The following is a 6330-nucleotide window of genomic DNA, read 5'->3' on the forward strand; positions in this document are numbered from 1 at the left end:
CTTCTTTCCCTCCATTTGAAGAGGAACCTCCTCCCTTTTTCCTCATCTTCCTCGTCTTCCTCACTTAGCATGTCCACTTCTTGAACATAAAACTCATCTCTCAATTGGAACTCTTGTCTCTCTTTTTTCTTCTTCTTACTCTTAAGGCCAAAAAAACAATTTCTTGGACCTCTTAAGCAACTTTTTCAGATTTCTCTCCCACAATAATTCTTCCTTTAACCTCTACGCCCTCACCAGCAGAAGGACCGGGTTGTCGGCCAGGGGATTCTGGTGGAATGAGATGATTTAAGTTCAAATTATAAATGAGATGATTTCTAATTGGCTCTAATTCGATAGCTGAGACATGTTCAGTAAATGTTTTAGGAACCTGAACCCTTTTCATTACATGGACTGCGATTGCGTAGCTTTGAGCGGATGTCATCGTGTTCGTGACTAGATTGTTGCATTCGAGTAAGAGGTTCTGGCAGCCGGGCAATTTTGTTCTTCACGATCGCGAATATTTCCGCGATCGCGATGTTAAACACTTGGGTAGAGTATATAGTACTCCCTCTGTTCAAATTTATGTGAACCTATTTGACTGGGCACGGAGTTTAAGAAAAAATAAAGACTTTTGAAATTTGTGATCCTAAACAAGTTAAAATGGGGCGCAGTATATTTGTGTGGTTATAAAAGCTTCTCATTAAGGGTAGAATTGGAAGTTTAAGCTAAATTATTTCCAAATTTAGAAAGGGGTCATTCTTTTTAAGACGGACCAAAAAGGAAATAGGTTCACATAAACTGGAACGGACGGAGAACTCTATTTCGAGGGTTTTGTTTGTTTTAACATATTTTGAGTTGTAGAGCTCGATTTTGAGTGATTTTGGAGGGGACTTTTACAATTTAGATCGGGTTAAGAGTATTTGACTCGGATTTTTATATTATTCATGATTCCATCTTTGTCTTTATCATTTGATTAGTGATTTGGGTTGGAGAAATTAGGGACTTTTGTAAACACTTTCCTAAAGTATAAAATGAGGATTTGAAGGTCGATTTGAGGTCGGAATTGGATGATTTTGGTATGTTGGACTCGTAACTAAATGGATGTTCAGAATTCGTGAGTTTGACCGGGTTTTGAGGTGCGAGCCTAGGGTTGAATTTTTGAGTTGTCTTGTTAATTAAAGATTGAATCTTTATTATCCGAAATTGCTTCCTATGGCTTTTATTTATGGTATTAAGTTATTCTGGTTAGAATTGAGTCATCCGGAGTTGGATTTGCGCGGGAAGAGTTTATTAGTGGATTGATTTAGCTTGTTTGAGGTAAGTGTCTTGCCTAACTTTGTGTGGGGGCACCACCCTTTAGGATTTGGGTTGATTGTACTATTTGAAGTATGTGGAAGACGTGTACATAAGGTGAGGAGTGTTTACATGGGCTTATATGTGAAAATTGACCGATACATGTTCTTGTTTCCATTGTCAAGGTTTTCCTTATATGTATTTATTAGTAGTTCTCATTACATGCTATTCTTTCCGTTGTTGAGTTATTCTTATGCATTTAGTTGTAGTTGCCATTTCATGCTATCTATTTTATTGTTAAGCTTATGTTATACATTAGAATTGGAATATGCCGTCTCGTGGAAGTACTTTCATTATTGAGTATTGAAGTTGTTGTTGTTGAAAGCTATTAACATGTTGTGGTTAAAATTATTGGGTATTCGAATACCTTTCTTTGTTGAGTTATTTCTCATTCTTTGTTGAGTTATTTCTCATTCACTTGTTGTTATTGAGATTATTGTACACTTTGTGGTTGAGCCGTGAGATATGTATTGTGATAATATTGATATTGTTGATTTTGGCAACGTTGTGGCATATGGGAACATGTGGTGCGAGTTGATTATTGTGTTGTGATATTGATGTGCATGCAGCGATATAAGGATAGGGGTTGATGTGCATGCATCGTGATAAGATTGAATTTGTACGCGTGTTGCTAGTAAGGGAATTACTTGAAGCCATGTGGTGAGAAAAGGGGGCTAAATCTTGTGTAGCTGTTTCGGGAAAAAAGTTAAAAAAAAAAAGATAAATGCAAGGCTCACGCGGCGATATAAGGAAGATTCTATTGTAATTGTGAAATGTGCAAATGAGGTGTGGTGTTTCTTGTTGTACATTCTATGTCGAAAGGGCTTGTTGATTGCCGGTTATTGTTATTCCTTCATTGTTTTACTTGTATCTGACCATATTTGATTACTTTTGTTCTTATCATATGCTCATTCTTGCCATCCTTTATTGCTTAAATATCGGTTGCTAGCCTTAAATAATTGTACTGTTTTGTTGTCATTTATTTCATTACTTTCCGTTATTAGATTATATCATATTCTATTCAGATTTCTTTTTTCTAATAGGTGTCTTGACCTGTCCTCATCACTACTCTACCGAGGTTAGGCTTGATACTTACTAGGTACCATTGTGGTTTACTCATGCTAAGCTTCTGCATATTTTTGTGCAGATCCAGCTACCTTAGCTCATGCCGGACGCCAGTGATTGAACTTGATATTTTGGAGAGTTCAAGGTATACCTGCCTGACGCCTGTAGGCCTCGGAGTCACCTTCTGCTACTGTCTTTTCTATATTTCATTTTCACATCAAACAATATTGTATTTTGGGACTCCTAATGTACGTCTTAGAGCTTATGACCCAGTTTCACTGGGTGTTAGGAATATTGTGATTGTTATCCAGTATTGATGTTGTCATGAGACTTATCAGCTTTATTTAATTTCCTTAGTCGTTATTTCTGCCAAATTCTCTTGTATTTTAGACTTACCTAGTCTTAGAGACTAGGCGCCATCATGACTACCTCAAGTGAGATTTTGGGGTCGTGACAAGTTGGTATCAGAGCTATTGGTTCATAGGTGCTACGGGCCATAAGCGGGTTTAGTAGAGTCTTGCGGATCGATACGAAGACGTCTGTACTTTTCTTCGAGAGGCTACAAAACTATTAGGAAAATTCCACTTCCTTGATTCCTTGTTGAGCGAATTTGTTAATTTCGAAATTTGAGCCTTTATCTTTCTATTCTCTCACAGATGGTGAGGACACGCACTACTGGATTAGATGGTCAGACACCTGCGCCCCCTGCTAGAGCTACTAGAGGCCGGGGCCGGGAACAATGAAGAGGACAAGGAGGGGCACGTGCTGCAGCTAGAGCACCTGCTCGAGCAACAATTGAGGAGCCACCAATAGCTCCAATTGGGGGAAAGGCTCTCGAGGTGCCTGTTGTTACCCCTGGACTTTAGATGACCCTAACACACTTCTTGACCATGTTTGGTACTATAGCTCATACGAGATTGATCTCGGTTGCTCTAGCTACATCTCAGGTCGAGGGAGGAGCATAGACTCCCATGGCTCGTACTCTGGAGTAGCGGGTCCATATTGATCCGGTTCCAGGAGTTTTGCCAGTATAGTCCATTATTCCGGTTCAGCCTAAGGTCAGGCCAGAGGCATTTGAGGAGGAGCAGAGGAGACTTGAGAGGTTCAAGAAATATGATCCTTCTACCTTCAGTGGCGCAGATACTGAAGATGCGCAGGGTTTTCTTGACAAGTGCCACTATATTCTTCGTACCATGGGTATTGTGGAGGGAAGCGGAGTTGCTTTTACTATATTTCAGGTGTCAGGAGCAGCATATAGGTGGTGGAAGGCATACGAGGAGGGTAGGCCGGCTAATGTAGCCCCATTCACTTAGGCTCAGTTTTCAGATATGTTTTTGAGAGAGTTTGTTCCCCAGACCCTTCGAGATGCATGGCATACAGAGTTTGAGCATCTGCGTCAGGGGACTATGTCAGTGTCAAAGTATGCCATCAGATTCACTGAGTTGTCCCCATGTGCGCCTGCTTTGGTTTTACAGTTAGAGAGTGAGTATGCATATTCATGAAGGGCCTTAGTTATGGTCTTAGTTTCAGTATGGCTCGGGAGTTGGAGTCGGATACTCCGTTTCAGTAGGTGGTAGATATCGCTCGGAGGATGGAGGGTATGCGGAGCCGAGAGAGGGAGGACAAGGAGGCCAAGAGGCCTCGAGGTTATGGAGGATTTAGTGGTGCCCATGCTGCAGTTTTAGCCCGTTATGGGAGAGGGTATGTGAGTTACCCAGTTCATTCAACACTTCTAGCTACTCGCAGTTCTCTGGCTATTCCAAGGTCTCAGGTCAATCATTATGCATAACCACTCTCTAGTGCACCTCCTGCATGGTGTGCCTTCAGCGGTCAGTCTAGCCGACTAGGACAAAGTCATTTTCAGCAGCCACGCTCACCGAGAGCTTGTTTTGAGTGTGGTGATACCAGACATATGGCGAGGGACCGCCCCACACTTAGGAGGGGTGCACCTCCACAGACTATAGAGGCTCCACAAGATTCACAGACCATAGTTGCTAATCTAGTTTTCTCTCCACCTGCACCGTCGGCTAGGGGTGGAGGTCTGGCGGGTAGAGGTCACCCTAGAGGGGGAGGTCAGGCTTATTTCTATGATTTTCCTAGTAGTACGGAGGCGCTCTAGCTGATGCTGCCATCATAGCTATTGTTCTGGTCAGTCATAGGGATGCATCAATCTTATTTGATCCGGGTTCCACCTATTCACATGTGTTATCTTACTTTGCTCCATATTTTGATATATTTTGTGATTCTCTGAGCGCTCCTGTATATGTGTCCACGCATGTGCGAGATTCTATTATTGTAGAACATATTTGCCGATCGTGTTGAGTCACTATCAGTGGTTATGCGACCAGAGTTGATCTATTGCTACCTAGTATGGTAGATTTTGATGTGATATTGGGCATGGATTGATTGTCACCCTATCACGCTATTCTGGATTGTCACTCCAAGACTGTGATATTGGTTATGTGAAAGTTGGTGCGGTTGGAGTGGAAGGGTACATTTGATTATATTCCTAGAAGGTGTGATTCATATCTAGCCTTTGTAAGAGATGTTAGTGCTGATACTCCTACCATTAAGTAGGTTCCGGTAGTGAGAGATTTCTCAGATGTGTTCACAGCAGACCTACCGGGCATACCGTCTAATAGGGACATCGATTTTGGTATTGACCTGGTGCTGGGCACTCAGCCCATTTCTATTTCTACATATCGTATGACGCTAATGAAGTTAAAGGAATTAAAAGAAAAGCTTCAGGATTTTCTTAATAAGGGTTTCATCAGACTGAGTGTCTCGCCTTAGGGTTTTCCAGCTCTATTTCTGAAGAAGAAAGACGGCTCAATGAGGATGTGCATTGATTATAGGCAGTTGAACTAAGCTACAGTCAAGAACAAAGTACCCACTACTGCGTATTGATGATATTTTCGACCAGCTTCAGGGTGATCGAGTATTCTCAAAGATTGATTTGAGGTAAAGGTACAATCAGTTGAAGATTCAGGATTCAGATATTCCAATGATTGCTTTCTGGATTCGGTATGGTCAATATGATTTTCTTGTGATGTCATTTGGGCTTACTAATGCCCCAACAACATTTATGTGCTTGATGAATAGTGTGTTTCAACCGTAACTTGATTCTTTCATCCCCATGCTCATTGAAGACATCTTGTTGTATTCTCACAGCTAGGAGGATCATGAGAAACACTTGAGGATCATGCTCCAGACTTTAAGGGAGAATAAATTAGATGCAAAATTCTCCAAGTGTGAGTTTTGGCTTGATTCAGTGGCATTTTTGGATCATGTGGTGTCTAGTGAAGGGATTAAGGTGGATCTGAAGAAGGTGGGGGTAGTATAGAGTTGGCCCATACTGTCTTTAGCTACTGAGATACGGAGTTTTCTAGGCTTGGCTGGTTATCATTGCCATTTTGTAGAGAGGTTTTCATCCATTGCAGCTTCTTTGACTAGATTGACTCAGAAGGGTGCCCCATTCAGGTGGTTTTATGAGTGTGAGGAGAGCTTTTCGAAGCTCAAGACTGCCTTGACCACAACTATAGTTTTGGTCTTACCTTCAGCATCGATTTCATATATAGTTTATTGTGATGCTTCATAGATTGGCATTGGATGTGTATTGATATAGGAGGGTAGAGTGATTGCTTATGTTTCACGTCAATTGAAGCCCCAGAGAAGAACTACTTTGTTCGTGATTTATTGTTGGCAGCCGTATGTTCATACATTTAATATTTGGAGGCACTATCTCTATAGTGTGCTTTGTGAGATATTCACAGATCATAGGAGTCTACAACACTTGTTTTAGAAAAAGGATCTTAACTTTAAGCAGCGTAGGTGGTTAGAGCTATGAAAGACTATGATATAACCATTTTATATCACCCCAGGAAGGCCAATGTGGTGGCCGATGCCTAGAGTAGGAAGACGGAGAGTATGGGT

The sequence above is a fragment of the Nicotiana attenuata genome, unplaced genomic scaffold (assembly GCF_001879085.1).
Source record: "Nicotiana attenuata strain UT unplaced genomic scaffold, NIATTr2, whole genome shotgun sequence".
Classification (NCBI taxonomy): Eukaryota; Viridiplantae; Streptophyta; class Magnoliopsida; order Solanales; family Solanaceae; genus Nicotiana; species Nicotiana attenuata.